General features: G+C 48.7%; 1 protein-coding gene across 12 annotated transcripts in view; it reads left to right on the top strand.

The window, feature by feature from the left end:
• The first annotated feature begins 1121 nt into the window (after positions 1-1121).
• The window catches only part of TOGARAM2 (TOG array regulator of axonemal microtubules 2), a 62214-nt gene continuing 48973 nt past the window's right edge, over positions 1122-14362 (top strand). For 3 of the 12 annotated variants that reach the window (XR_012003194.1, XM_072767411.1, XM_072767410.1), the window contains exon 1: positions 1250-1343. The gene's annotated coding sequence lies outside the window, so the exon portion shown is untranslated. Of the gene's footprint in view, positions 1344-1560; positions 1703-11863; positions 12054-14362 lie in introns of those variants that run through there. The other 9 variants (XM_026015981.2, XM_072767408.1, XM_072767403.1 and 6 more) reach the window with 8 other exon arrangements.

Below are 14362 nucleotides of genomic sequence, written 5' to 3'. Positions count from 1 at the left end.
AGAGATAAGTCATTATGTGAGAACCATGTAAGTGCTCTGATACACAGTAGGTGATTAGTGAATGCTAATTTCCTTGCCTTTTCTCTTCCCTAAATTTGGATTAGCCTTGACATGATTCTTATAACAGTTCTAGGACATAAGCAGGGAAAATATTTTTATTTTTATTTATTTATTTATTTATTTTTTTAAGATTTTTTTATTTATTTATTTGACAGAGCATGAGCAAGGGGAGTGGCAGGCAGAGGGAGAGGGAGAAGCAGACTCCCTGCTGAGCAGGGAGCCTGATGCGGGGCTCGACCCCAGGACCCTGGGATCATGACCTGAGCAGAAGGCAGGCACTCAACCACCTGAGCCACCCAGGCGCCCCAGGGAAAATATTTTTATTCCCATTTTAGAGATGAGAAAATGGGGTACAGAGACATGTACTGATCTGCATGAGGCCACAGGGACAAGCTGGGTCTGTGTCCCCAAAGTCTTGGATATTACAGGAGAACTGTTAGGGAACTAGATAAGTTTTTGATCCTGGCCCTACTGCTGCTGCCTGGGTGATACCTCTGTGCCTCAGTTTCCTTGTCTGTAAAGCGGAGGTAGTTAAGAGTATTTACCCCCAAGGATTGTTGTGGGGATAAATGAGCTAGTATCTATAAAGTACTTAGACTGGCAATTAAGGGGTGGCTCTCATTATTAAATGCCCCATTACTTGTAGGGCCTACTCCCAGGGGCTTGTTTTGGATATTTTCTTTGGGCCTTCTGGGAGGCACACGTCATGTGTCCTTTAGAATTCTGGGTGTCCTGCATATTAATGAAGGGTAAAGCGAGTTAGTCAGTACCTACCTATGTCACACTGCTTCTCCACAAGGGCCGGTGTAAATGTGTGAGTGCCATGTTAGGATCCAGGGTGGGGTCCCTGAGCAGCCACCCCCTGGTGTCCACTCCATCAGTGGACCCAAGCTAGCATCAGGCTCTCTGCCAGGTGTGTCCCTGCGTGACTATGGTTCAGGGTGAGCTTGCTCTTTATATTCAGTTGGCAACTGACAGGCACCCTAAATTGATTCATATCCATGGTAACTGTCACCCAGGGGAACAGTGAGAAACAAGAGTCTTTTCTTTCCATCCTCATCAAACAGAGCTGGTGCTCAGAGACCATCAGGCCTGGCTCTCCTTCCAGCTGGCGCTGGCTCATCTCTTCAGAGAGGATGTGGGTGTCTCCTCCTCCTCACTTCTCCCTCCCAGGGTGCACTGGCTGACTGCTTGAGGCAGCTGAGGACCAGCAGGCCTGGACACTGCAGAACTGGGCCTGGTACTTCTTGCTTTTGAAAACACTCCTGAAGCCTGTACCTCAGGTAATGGGTGGGAGGCTTGGGGAAGTATTTATCAGATGTAGTCCAGAGGGGGCCAAAATTACTCAATAAAGCTTGTATTTGTGGCAGTTTATGGTTATTTAGAAAGAAGATTGGTGGTGATGTCTGTGGGGGGAGATCCTTGATTGACTTTATGATGGTAGGAAGATATATCCTATCTCTCTTTTATATATGCTCTGAGGTTTTTTTTTCTCTGAAGGGTTTTTTCCTCCTTTTATGGCTCTGATGACTTTTCTGGAGGGAAGTATTGGTGTTCTGGTACCAGCTGGCAAGGGAGATACACACCTTGACTCATCTGAACAACTTTCTTGAGATCTGATTTGTCTTGATGGTACCAAGAGGTAAAATATGATTTGCACTGAATTATAAATTTCTTATTTAGTTGGGCTCAAGTTCTGGGCTAATTGCCCTGGAAACTTTGAGACAGATTAGAACTTTGTTTTGTAACATGTATTCTTCACAACTCTGGTCCTAAGAAGTAGTTCATGAACAAACAGGTGTAAGGATCTAGAAATTGCTTCATATGGGTCTATGGTCATATATATTTGGAAATCACTTCATACTCTACCTCTTATTGGAGCATTACAATACATAGAACACATTAAAGGTCCTGAAACATGGTCAAGTTAAGAAACTAGTTCAACATTATCTGAGTCCATGTTTCCTAAACTTCCTTTATTGGAATTTTTTTTTGTATTCATAATTGTTCCATGAAACACAATTGAGGGATGGCTTGATTGCAATTCTTTATACATTCCAGATTCATTCTACATTCCAGAATGTAGCTGGAAGGAAACATAGAATTCACCTGAAATGCAGGAGACTGCTTCTCCCATTTTCTGTGCATTATAGAGTCATGGAGCTATAAATGTTCTAGTGGGGTTGGAGAAAGGAAGGCCAGGTGGGAGGAGGCTGGATCCCTATTAAGCATCCTGGAAGGATGTTGTCTGGCTTCTCCTCATACATCTCTAAGGATAGAGAGCTCACTCCTTTCTGGGAAGCTATTTGTTAGAGGGTTAGGAAGTGCAGCATCCTGCACATCCAGTAAGTAGTGCCCTGGCCTCTCAACCTGTGCAGCCAAGCCTAGTTTATTTTGACTTGTTATCCCTTCAGTGGATCAACAGAGCCCTCACACTCGCCTCTGAGTCCATTTTTTCTGATGTCTTCACAATTGCTTATATGATGTTGTGATCTCACTGTCATGTTCTCGTTCCTGTGGATGGGCTGTGGTTTGCTAATATCCTTCCTACAGTGTGTAAGGAGAAGCAGGTCTGAAAGCAGACTGAACATTTCCCTTCAGAGTCTGGAGCAGCACCTGCCTCTAGTCTTTGGTCTAGAAGGGGTCAAGCTCTCACCTGCTTGTGTTTCTTCTAGGGCAGCAATTTTTATGTATAGGTTCTTTGATTAGACAGACTGTCCATGCCACACAGGTCCACACCAAAGATGTGATTTGTATTCACATGGGCTGAATTAGGTGTCACCCTAATGAGGAGGATTTGTCAAGACTTTCCATTTTAGTCATTATGTTTTTAGCACAGGGTCTTTGAGTAGAAAATCTCAGCAAGAAAGTTGCCTTATTATTTAGGAAACTGTCATCTTCAAGTAATAGAAAACCCTCCTTAAAATGTTATAATAAAAAAACCTTACATGCACACCAGTTGGCATTTGATAGTAAGGCTTGTGGGTTGCTTGACCCAGTGGCTTAAAGTGCCTCAAACATACCCTTTCACTTTGTCCCTTGATAGTGTCCAATTGTGTGAGGGGTTACAAGCCTTTGGGACACTCTGTTGCTACTCTGTGTTTGCCCTGCTCCAGGGAAAAAAAAAACCACTTACCAGTATTTTTTCCTCTTTCCTTGTTCTTCATTCCTAATGTCTCCAGTTTCCTTATTTTGTCATTTCTGTTCTGCTTGAAAAACTTCTCTTAGCCATTCTTTTAGGTCTGATGATAACAAATTCTCTTAGTTTCTTTTGTCTGAGGATGTCTTGATTTCAGTTCTATTCCTGAAGGGTATTTTTTGATGGGTATAGAATTCTGGGTTGACAGCTTTTTTCTTTCAAGATTTTTTTTGTTTTGTTTTGTTTTGTTTTTAGTTTTTTGAACTTGGATTATGATATGTCCTGGAGTGGATTTCTTTTTTTTTTAAAGATTTTATTTATTTATTCATGAGACATAGAGAGAGAGAGAGAAAGAGAGAAAGAGAGAGAGGCAGAGACACAGGCAGAGGGAGAAGCAGGCTCCGTGCAGGGAGCCTGGATGTGGGACTTGATCCCGGGACTCCAGGATTGTGCCCTGGGCCGGAGACAGGTGCTAAACCACTGAGCCTCCCAGGGATCCCCAGGAGTGGATTTCTTTAGGTTTATTCCATTTGGAATCTGCTCAGTTCTTGAATCTGTAGATTAAAGTCTTTCACTGTTTGGAAAGCTTTCAGGGATTATATCTTTGAATACTTTTTTTAGCCCCACACTCTTTTCCCTCTCCACTCCAATTGTACAAATGTTAGAGCTTTGATTATAGTTCCACAAGTCCCCAAGGTTCTTTTCCTTTCTTTTCAGTCTGTTTTCTCTCTGTTGTACATATTGGGTAATTTATATTCTTCTCTCTTCAAGTTTACTGATTCTGCCATCTGTCATAGTTATATTCACATTGAATTGTTTAAGTTGTACTTTCCAGTTCTAAAATTTCAATTGGTTCTTCCTTATATATTCTATTTCCTTACTGAGACTTTCTACTTTTTAATGTGTTTCAAGCATGTTCATCAAAGTATTTTATGATGGTTGCTCTTAAATCCTTGTTAGATAATCCTAACATCTGTGTCATTTTGGTGTTGCATCATTGATTGTCTTTTCTCATTTGATATTTTTCTTGTTCTTGGTATGATGAATAATTTTCAGTTGTATCTTGGACTTTTGGATATTAGGTGGTGAGACTCTAGATCCTACTTGGCCTCCTCTTTTTCAGGCAGTTAGGCTCTCTAGGTGTAGCCCAAGATCTAAGTGGGGATTTTTCCCACTGAGCCCCACTGGCACCATCCTAGCAAAAGCAGGGCCCTGCCTCACACTGCCATGCCTTGCCTGATTGTAATGGGTGGGGATGGAAGTTCCATTCCCCACTGGACCCTGCTGGGTGGAGCCTTAAGACGAAAAACAAACATACAGAAATGTATACATATCATGTGATGAATTTTTACAGACTGGAAATGTGGGGGCATTTTAAGAATTTTCTGATTTCTTTGTGTGCATTTTTTTTCTTTTTAAAGATTTTTAACTTATTTATTAGAGAGAGAGAGAGAGAGAGCACAAGCAGAGGTAAAGGAGAAACTAGGGGCTCGATCCTAGGACTTTGGGATCATGACCTGAACTGAAGGCAGATGCTTAACAGACTCAGCCACCTAGATTCCCCATCTTGGCATGTTCTATTAAAAATGTATCAAATCATTTTTCTTTATTATTCCCCACCCAGAATTCTCCAGAATTATTCATTCACTTACTGATTCCTTCTTTCCCTCTACCCCTCATCTTTCTTTACATTCATTCTTTCATTTATTTATTCATTTATTCATATATTGGTTTTCTTCCTTTCCTTCCCTCCTCCTTTCCATCCATCCATCCATCCATCCATCCATCCATCCATCCATCATTGAAGGAACAGGTATCCTTCTTCATGTTCCTTCTGTGGCTGTGGGGGCAATAAGCTTTTCTTCTCTAACACTCTTCTGTGGGGGTAAAGAAGGAGGGGCACACCCTATGTGTGGTGAGGGCCAGGGTTTTCTTTGGTGAGGGCCTGGGTTTTCTTTCTTTCTTTTTTTTTTTTTTTTAAGATTTTATCTATTTATTCATGAGAGACACACAGAGAGAGGCAGAGACATAGGTAGAGGGAGAAGCAGGCTCCTCGCAGGGAACCTGATGCAGGACTTGATCCCAGGACCCTTGTATCATGTACTGAGCCAAAGGCAGATGCTCAACCACTGAGCTACCCAGGTGCCCCGAGGGGCTGGCTTTTCTTGGGAGAAGTCCCTGAGAGGCAGCTGGCCCAGAAGCAGCATAATCAGAAAGCTTCAGTCCATGTCCTCTTACTACCACTGACTTCTGAGACCCTCTGGGCCTCAGTTTCCCTCATCTGTAATATGAAGGGTTTGGCTTAGTCCTCTCTTTGACCCTGTGACTCAGGTTGCCTCTATCATTTTGGAGTTTCCCAGGAACTTCCCAGGAAATGAGCCAGCCCACAGGGGGATGCCCATTTAGTGGGGCCCTTTCTGTGCCCTTGGCAGTCTGATCACCTGCACCCAGCCTGCACTGTAGTCAGCACCTTCCAGGCTCCCGTGGGCTGGGCTTTGAGAGGTAGGCTGGGATAAGAAGGAACATGAGTGATATTTTGGGAGGATGAGTCAGCCCAAGTGTCAGTCTAGAAACAGTACCAGCTTGCCCCCATTGTTCTACTTCCCTGTGTGGGGGTGTGTGTCATATGGAAGGGAGGGAGACGTCTAGCTCTTTTCCTCAGCCAGGGAAGGACTCAGGATACACAGTATCTCAGTGTGAAGGGACCTGGAGGTCATCTAGAACCAGATCCCCTTGTTTCACAAATGACAGTTTGGAAGCCCACAGAGGATGGGGACTTGCCAGAAGCCACACAGTAAAGTTGATGACAGGGTCAGGACTAGAACTAACCCCCTTGTCTCCTTGTCTTAAACCCGTGGTCTGGCCATGTGCTAATCATCAATAGACTGGGCTTGCTTTATCCTGAGAGGTGTGAACCCAAGGCCCAGCCTGGGCATTGTCCTCATTGGGGTCTCCACCAGAAGGGCCTTCCCCACCTGCTGCATGTGAGCTAACCTTAATTTGTGGCTGGGACAATGCTGGTTTTTAATGAGGCAATGCTGTCCAAGGGGTCACCCCAGACCCCCTTTTCCATCTTCCATATGATGTGTGGTGCTTGGACTCTGGTCTGTGGCCTGGGGATGGTGTTTTTAATATCTGTTCTTGGGAAAAGCACTGAATGTTACAGGAAATGGAGCACTGTGCCACTAACTGTCCTCTGTTCTCTACATCATCAGGGTTTGTGTCAATCCCATCACATGAACTGAGTGTCTATGTGTACTCTGGCTGGTGCTGTGGTCTGGGGAGCTCATGGCTTAGTGTGTGTGTGCAGTTAGCTGGGGGCAGGGGGAGGGGGCTGGGCCAGGTGGACCATCACAGCTCAGTGTGCTGAATGGAGTTGTGACAGGGACATGTGAGGCTCGAGAAGTAGAGGGGATCCTGAGTAGTCAAGGAGGGCTCCCCAAGGGACAGCAGGAGTTGGCCAGGGGCAATATGTATATGTAGGGGTAGGAAAAGGTTTGAGAAAGGCTTTTTCCCAGTTATGTATTTTTTTAAAAAAGATTTTATTTATTTATCTGAGAGAGCAAGTGAGCGAGCGAGCGAGAGCATGACTGGGAAAGGGGCAGAGAGAGAGGGAGAAGCAGACTCCCACTGAGCAGGAAGCCTGATATGGGGCTGCATCCCAGGACCCTGGGATCATGACCTGAGCTGAAGGCAGACGCTTAACCTGACTGAGCCACCCGGGTGCCCTCAGTTATGTATTTAGAGGTTTATTGGCAAATTTTAACCAGATGTCTAGATATTTTACAATGGGAAGTGTGTTCAGGATATCCAATCCTTTACACTGCTGGAAATAGAGCAGTTTAATTCATTTTACAAGTCAATAAGGTCCAAGAGGACCCTCAGGGATATTTTCAGTGAAGGGATAGGGTAAAATGTAATCATCATCCATTTACCCAATCATGTGTTGTAAGTTTCAGTCTATCAGTTTTTGAAATCTTCAGCTGCTGCTGGGTAGGCAGGAACTGTCCTCTGTGGACATGGTGGGGACTACTTATCTGGTGTGTACAAGAGTCCTTCCAGCTTGTGATTCTACACAGTCAGTCCATTTAATTCATCACTAAAATATTTATTCAGTGCCTTCTGGGGTGAGCTGAGTGTTGTGCCCTGTGTTGGGTGTATGTAAATAATTACTCATGGTCCTTGTGCTCAGGGAACTCACAGAATGGTGGGGGGCACAGACATGGAGTCATCAAGCTCACTTGAGAATTAGTGAGATGACAGGGAACACAGGGACTGGATGGAGACAGCCTCATACTCAAATTGGGTGACTGGAGGCAAGTTTCATGGGAGGGTTTTATACAGGTGTGGGCAGGATGTGGAGAAACCGCAGAGGAAGCACTGGGGTCTGCTGGTCATGCTGGGTGCCTCCACCATCCCTAGGCTTGAAGGGAGTAGTTATAGGACCTCAGAAACACAGAGGGATCCCTGTCAGGAGCCATGACCTTTGTGTGAAGAGCCGTGACCTTCAGGTGAGGGGCACAGCCAGCCCAGCAGGACCACATGAAGGATGCTGGGGGAATAGAACCCTGGCCTCTCTCCTCTGTCTTCCACTGGCCAAACCCAAGGAAGCCAGAAGGCAGGGGGCCTGTTGATGTAGCCTGGCGAGGTGGGCACAGAGCAGAGTGAAGAGGAGGGAGAGAGGATGGGGGTGCAATGGGGAGTAGGAGATATCTTGTACTCAGACTCTTACTGGAAGGAGTGGGGAGCTTCTCTCAGGAGAGGATGATTGAGCTCTGTATCTGTATCTGTATCCTGGGCCTGCTATAGAAAGTACCACACACTGGGTGGCTTAGAGCATCAGAAGTGTATTGGTTCACAGTACGGATACGCACGAGTCCAGAATCAACCCTATTGGCAGGGCCACACACCCTCTGAAGGTGCTAGGGAAGGATGGTGCAGGCCTTGTTCCCAGCTTCTGGTAGTTGCTTGGTTGTGGCAACCTAACTCCAATCTTCCCACAGCGTTCTCCGTGTGTGTGTGTATGTGTGCTCACATGTTCGAATTTCCCCCTTTTAGGCAAATCAGAGAGGGAGACAAACCATAAGAGACTCTTTTTTTTTTTTTTAAAGATTTTATTTATTTATTCATGAGAGAGAGAGAGAGAGGCAGAGACATAGGCAGAAGGAGAAGCAGGCTCCATGCAGGGAGCCTAACGTGGGACTTGATCCCGGGTCTCTAGAATCACACCCTGGGCTGAAGGCGGTGCTAAACCACTGAGCCACCCGGGCTTATGACTCTTAATCATAGGAAACAAACTGAAGGTTGCTGGAGGGGAGGGGGTGGGGGGGATAGAGTGACTGGGTGATAGGCATTAGGGAGGGCACATGATGGGATAAGCACTGGATGCTACATAAGACTGATGAATCACTGAACTCTATCTCTGAAACTAATAATATACTATTAATTGTTTATTATAATCAATTGTAATATTAAAAATTCAATTAATTCAATTAATTACTGTTAATTCATTGAATTTAAATGAAAAAACCCCACAAATTTCCTCTTTTTATAAGAGCACCAGTCATATTGGATTAGGGGCCCACCAAACTCTAGTAGGACCTCCTCTTAACTGAGCCAATTAGATCTGTAAGACTTTATTTCCAAGTAAGGTCCCATTCCGGGTTATTGGGGCCTGAAACTTCAACACATGAATTTTCAGAAGATACAATTCAACCCGTAAAAAATTATGTCTTGCCTGTGGGTTCAGTAGGCAAACAAGCATGGGTGTATGTATATTTGTGTGTTGTATGTATATGCCCGTGTGTATGTGTATATGCACATGGATATATGTGTGTATTTATGCATGTGTGTATGTGTGCACACACACATATTTATCCACGTGTGTGCACGTGTGTATATGCACATGTGTATGTGTGAGTGCATGCATGTATATATGCATGTGTGTGTGTGCATTCATGTGTAGGTATGTGGGTACATATGTGGGTGTGTGGGTGTGTGGTGCCACGTAGGTAGATACCCAGAGGCCTGAGAGCCATTTGGTGGGGGTCTTTCAGGTGGCTTGGATGATGCTGAGATCTGATCTCTCCTCCCTTACTCCTTCACCTGTGCCCTGCAGGCTCCCACCTCCTGGAATTCCTCTGCCTGGGGATTGATCCAAGCTTTGTGGGTCTTGCAGCTTAAACAATTCGGGGGCTTTTTTAGGAAAGAAGACAAAATTAGATCTGAAAATATTTAGGATGACACAAGAAATCACAACAAATTGGTGAGGCTGGAGATTCAAGGGCCTTCCTTCTGGGATCTCCTCAGGTGAGTGACTAGAAAGCTTTCAGATGGCAGCCTGCCCCCAGGCCCCCCTCCCATTTGGGCAACTCCTCTGGCTCCCAGGCCCTGGGAGTGGATGGAGTTCAGCAGCTTCCACCCCTGCTGGCATCTGGCCAGCTCCTTACCCTTCAGGCTTCGGGCTTACGCCACGCATCACGGCCCCCGGGCTTACTCTCATCACGTGGTCACAGCAGTGGGGAGCATGTGACTCCCCGAGGGCCTGCTCTGTGCCCAGCAGAGCACGGAGTGCCCTCTGAGGGTCAAATACACTGGGAGGGGGGGAGAGCTGTGCTCCTCCCAGGCTGGCATGTGGGGAAACCCAGGCTCCAAGAGCTTGTTTCTTGCCCAAGGTCATGCTGGGGCTGGAATCACATCCAGTCCACCTCGCAAGCTCCACTTCTCAAGGGCTGCACAAAATGTACCTCCCTTAGTGCAGGGGATGCAGGAATACACAGGTGGTTTGCGGGGGCGGGGAGGGGGGAGTCTCTCTGCATTATCCAGCTCCTGAGGGCAAACTGTAGTCTTTCCTGTGTTTCTGGCATCTGGCAGAGAATGTGGCACAGGAAGTCCTCAGGAGATGCGTTATGCTCCATGGTCTAGCAGGGGCAGGTAGAGAGCAAGAGGACCGGACGGGGGCCACAGTGGAGGGGCTTGTCAGATGTGGTGCCCAGCGTGGCCTTTACCCAAGGACACTGGGAGCCACAAGGGGTGTCCGGCTGGGGAGTGATCATCGGATCTGTAGTTCTGTAGTTCTGAAGCTCTGGCTCTCGGGCTGTGATGTGAGGATGCAGTCAGGGGGCAGTACACACATGCCCTCTCCTAGCAGGGCTCAGGAACATAAAGGCTGGCTTCATTCTGTCCCTGCCCTGTCTGGCCTTGCCACTGATGAATCACTGTCACTTATAAGCTATGAAACCGGGGCAAGGGCTTACCCTGCTGGGCCTCAGTTTCCCCATCTGTCACTTCATGCCTACGGTGCAGGGGGAGAGTCCAGTGCAAAACACATGGAAGCCTCTTCCTGCTTCTAGCTGCCACCAGTTCTGGTTTGGAGGAAGTGCCTCCTTCCTGGGGCCTCTGCTAAAGGATGCTCAGGAGCTCAGTTCACCTTGCCAACTTGCCCCTTGGGGAGTGATGGGGGCTTGTGGGTTTCCGGCCCAGGGCCAGTGTCTGCCATGGGCCATCTTAGTGCTCATGGGCTGGCACTCCCAGGCCCCTCATGGAGGGTGGTTAACAAAACCTGCTCCTTTCAGGGCGTCAAGAGAGAAGGGCCTGCTCTCAGTGTGTATCAGAGAAGAGGAGAGAACCCAGGAAAGTGCTGGCAGGTCCAGGAAAGGGTTCAGTCAGTCAGCCCTGGGCACATATGAATCAGTCAGCCAGGCCTCCTGGATGTGTGACCAACCCCCTGCCAGCTTTCCCTGCTCTATATTCTGTATGCCTGCCTGGTCCCCTGTAAACTTGGGGGATCTGCCTGGAAAACTTTGTAGTGTCTTTGGGCAAGTGGCTCTTTACAAGGCTGCATAAAGTCAATGAGGCCTCTGGCTCCCCCTGTCCCCACCCCGTGCCCCTTGGGTGGTGAGAAGGGGGTGGCGTGAGGAATGGAAGCAGTTGTCACTTGAGGCAGGGCAATGTCAATGAGGTGTTTCTGCCAAGGGCCTGGGCTCAACGAGGAAGCACACATGAGCTACTAGGACTCACATTTCCCAAAAGCTGGGGGAGTGCAATCTGGCTGAGGCAGAGACCAGAGGCTTCTTGCTATGCATCTGTTTCTGCACGTGCTGGCGACGGGCACTAACGGATGCGGGGCGTATGGCGGGCTGGACAAAATCACAAGCCTGTTACATGCTCTGCTTAATCCTTACAGCTCCCCTACCAAGTCAGTCTTGTTATCCCCATTTTATAGATGAGGAAACAGAAGCTGAGAAAGGTTAAAGACTGGCCAGAGGTCACACAGCTGGAAAAAGCAGGACCAGGATTCAAAGGTAGTTCTGCTGATTGCCGAGGCCTGGGCGCTCACACTACCTGCCCTTCTGCATCTAGACATAGCTCGAGAACTACCCAGAATTGGGCCCACGGGCCCCTGCAGCAAATCCAGGGGCTCACTGCCAGGGGCATTCCTGCCGCAAGCCTGCCGTGCACTCCCTTGCCGTGGTCACTGAGCAGTAGGGCCCAGGTGACTCTCACAGGCAGCCCCACAGGACAGGTCAACCACTTGGGAGTGCCCAGCGCCTGGCGGGGCCCCAGAGGAAATGAGGCCAAGGGGAAATGTCTCCTGGCTCCTTTTCTCCCTCATGTAGGAGCTACGGGCTCCTTCAGGGCAGCGGTTGCTATGCAGCCTTGTTTATTCAAGGAGAGCCTGGCAGAGGCCAGGAGCACGCCAGCAGCAGGACCAGGGGCTCTCCAACAGCCTGGGGCTGGCCAGGTGTGGGGCCACGTCATCCTTGCCCCCTTGGGCCCAGGGGCCACATTGTCCACAGAGAGATTGCAGAGCCTGGATTCCTCCAGTGACAGGGGTTGGCCTCTGGACAGAGAGGTAAGGGGGTGTGCAGGGCAAAGGGAGTGGGCGGAGGGTCAGCCTGCCTGGAGTCCTTGGAGGACAGATCTAGAGCAAGGACAAAGGGCACCCAGGGATGGAGGCTGTGGGGCGTGGGCAGGCCCTTCCTCTCTCTGGAGCCTGCGGTTCTCTGAGCCTGCGAGCCAAGGAAGGGGGCTGTGCTCTCCTCCTGGCCATGACCTCTGGCAGAGCTCCCTGAGTGGGGGCCAGCTCCACTCCCTGGGATGCCGAGGGTGAAGGTGTCGGAGGGATGAGGAAGGCTCTGTGTTAGGGGCACAGGCTGTGGGCCGGCTGGAAAAAGCAGGATTCAAGGCCAACTCTTCCTGCTGCCCAGGCCTGGGTGTTCACACTACCTGTGCCTCTGCGGCTGGGTTTGAATTCTGGCTCCGCCTCTTACTGGCTGTGTGGACTTAGGGTTTTTTCATTCTGAGCCTCAGTTTCCTTGCCTATAAAGTGGGGGTTAGGTGATGCGTCCCTTGGGGCTGCCTGTGAAGGGTGGAGGTGGTAAGGAGAGAGAGGGGAGAGTGTTGGCCCCTGTGCTAAATGGAAGTTACTTTTGTTCATGCCATTATTACTACAGGGGAGATGATCGTGTTCCCTTCCAGAGCAGACTCTGGGCTCTAGAAACAAGTGTTTTGTGAACCACGTCTCCAGGACAAAGACTCACATTGGCTGGGGACCTCAAAGGGCTAGTGTTACCTCCAGAGCCCTGGGAGGGGCTGTAGGGCCTGAGCTTTGCGGATGCATCGCTGCAGAGGGTCACCCAGGCAGAGGGTGCAGGGGTGTAGCCAGGCGGGTCCCCTCTAACCCCAGGCTGCCCACCTCGGCCCTGTAGCCTTGGCCTAGGAGTCTAGAAGAAGGAGGAACGTCATGGGAGCAGGTGATGGGGAGCTGTCAGGCTGAGCTCGGGAGGGACCTACTGGGGCCACCTCATAGGCACCTGGCTCTGCTCACTGGCGTGGACGCTTAGAAGTTTATTGTTTTATACTCAACCTCTTGGCAGCCAGAAAAATGTATAAAACTCACCAACTGTGTCAAGTAGGATTATAAAGTCAATGTGTAGCCACCACCGCCCAGGGCAGGAAGGAGACGCCCCCCAGGGCAGCCTCCTGAAGGCTCCCCCACAGGCCCCTCCCTGTCACAGGCACCTCCCTGCCCCCCAGGGCTGACCACACTCCCCACGTCCTCTGGCTTTCCCATGAAGTCTTACATCTCTGCATGCATATCTGAGCTGTTGAATTTTGTCTTCCTTTGAACTCCATACAAACAGAATGGTACCCTCTGGAGTCTTTCGTGCCTGGCTTCTTCCAATAAACACTGCTCTGGGGAGTCACCATGGTGCTGAGCGGAGTGGGGTTGAGTAGTTTTTCTCATTTTCATTGCTGTGGAATATTCCACGGCATCAATACCCATAACTTTCTCCAGTTTCCTGTTGGGCATTGGGATTATTTCCAGATTTGGGCCATTGCCATCAGAGCTGCTTGGAACATTCTCATACTTCTGTGCTGGTTCACAACATGCAAGATTTTCTCTAGGGTAGATGCCCGGGGGCCTTCTTGCTGGGCATAGGGCTTGCATGTCTCTAACTTTATTAGATGAACCAGACGGCTTTCCCCCGAGGCTGTGCCCCTGTCCCAATGGCCAGCCCTGCATCAGAGCCTGGCTGTGCTGCGTCACAGCAGCACTGGATGTCATCATTTTTTTGGGCAATCTTTGCAGACTGGAAGCGTCCTAACTAATTTGCATTTTCCTGATCAGCAGTGGGTCGGGGCCTTCTTTGTCTTTCTTCCTCCTGGCTTCCCTCCTTTTTGGACCTGCCCCTGGTCTCCTTGCTCAGCATCCTCATTGTGCTGTTTCCCAATCTCTGTTTTCCTCTCTGTCCTGTAGACCCCTCTGTCCCTTTGCCTCCATTCTCCTTCTGAGGGGACAATCATTTATCCATGTCATTCCTCTGCCATCGATCTTGGAGCAGCAGTCCCAGACTTCTGAGCAGCTGTCTGCAGGTCTGAGATTTTCACTGTGTTTGTACTTCAAAACCTATGGATTTGGGCCCTCCTTGTGTCATTTCTTGGGCCTTGGCTTTCCCTTTCAGTAAAATAAGGACAGAAGAAATGGCCCTCCACAGAAGCCCTTTCAGTTTTCCAGGCAAAACCTGGCATATGTCCTGGAGAGGCACCTGGAAGGTTCTAGCGTTTGGTCAAGTAGGGTAAGCTTTCTCCTGGGGCCACCGGGAAAGGACAGAGCTAGTGGTCTGAAGTCTGCTGAGCTTCTAACAGGGAGACTTTTGT

The sequence above is a fragment of the Vulpes vulpes genome, chromosome 8 (genome assembly GCF_048418805.1).
Source record: "Vulpes vulpes isolate BD-2025 chromosome 8, VulVul3, whole genome shotgun sequence".
In the NCBI taxonomy this organism is placed as follows: domain Eukaryota; kingdom Metazoa; phylum Chordata; class Mammalia; order Carnivora; family Canidae; genus Vulpes; species Vulpes vulpes.
This window is presented reverse-complemented; position numbering and strand designations above follow the sequence as displayed.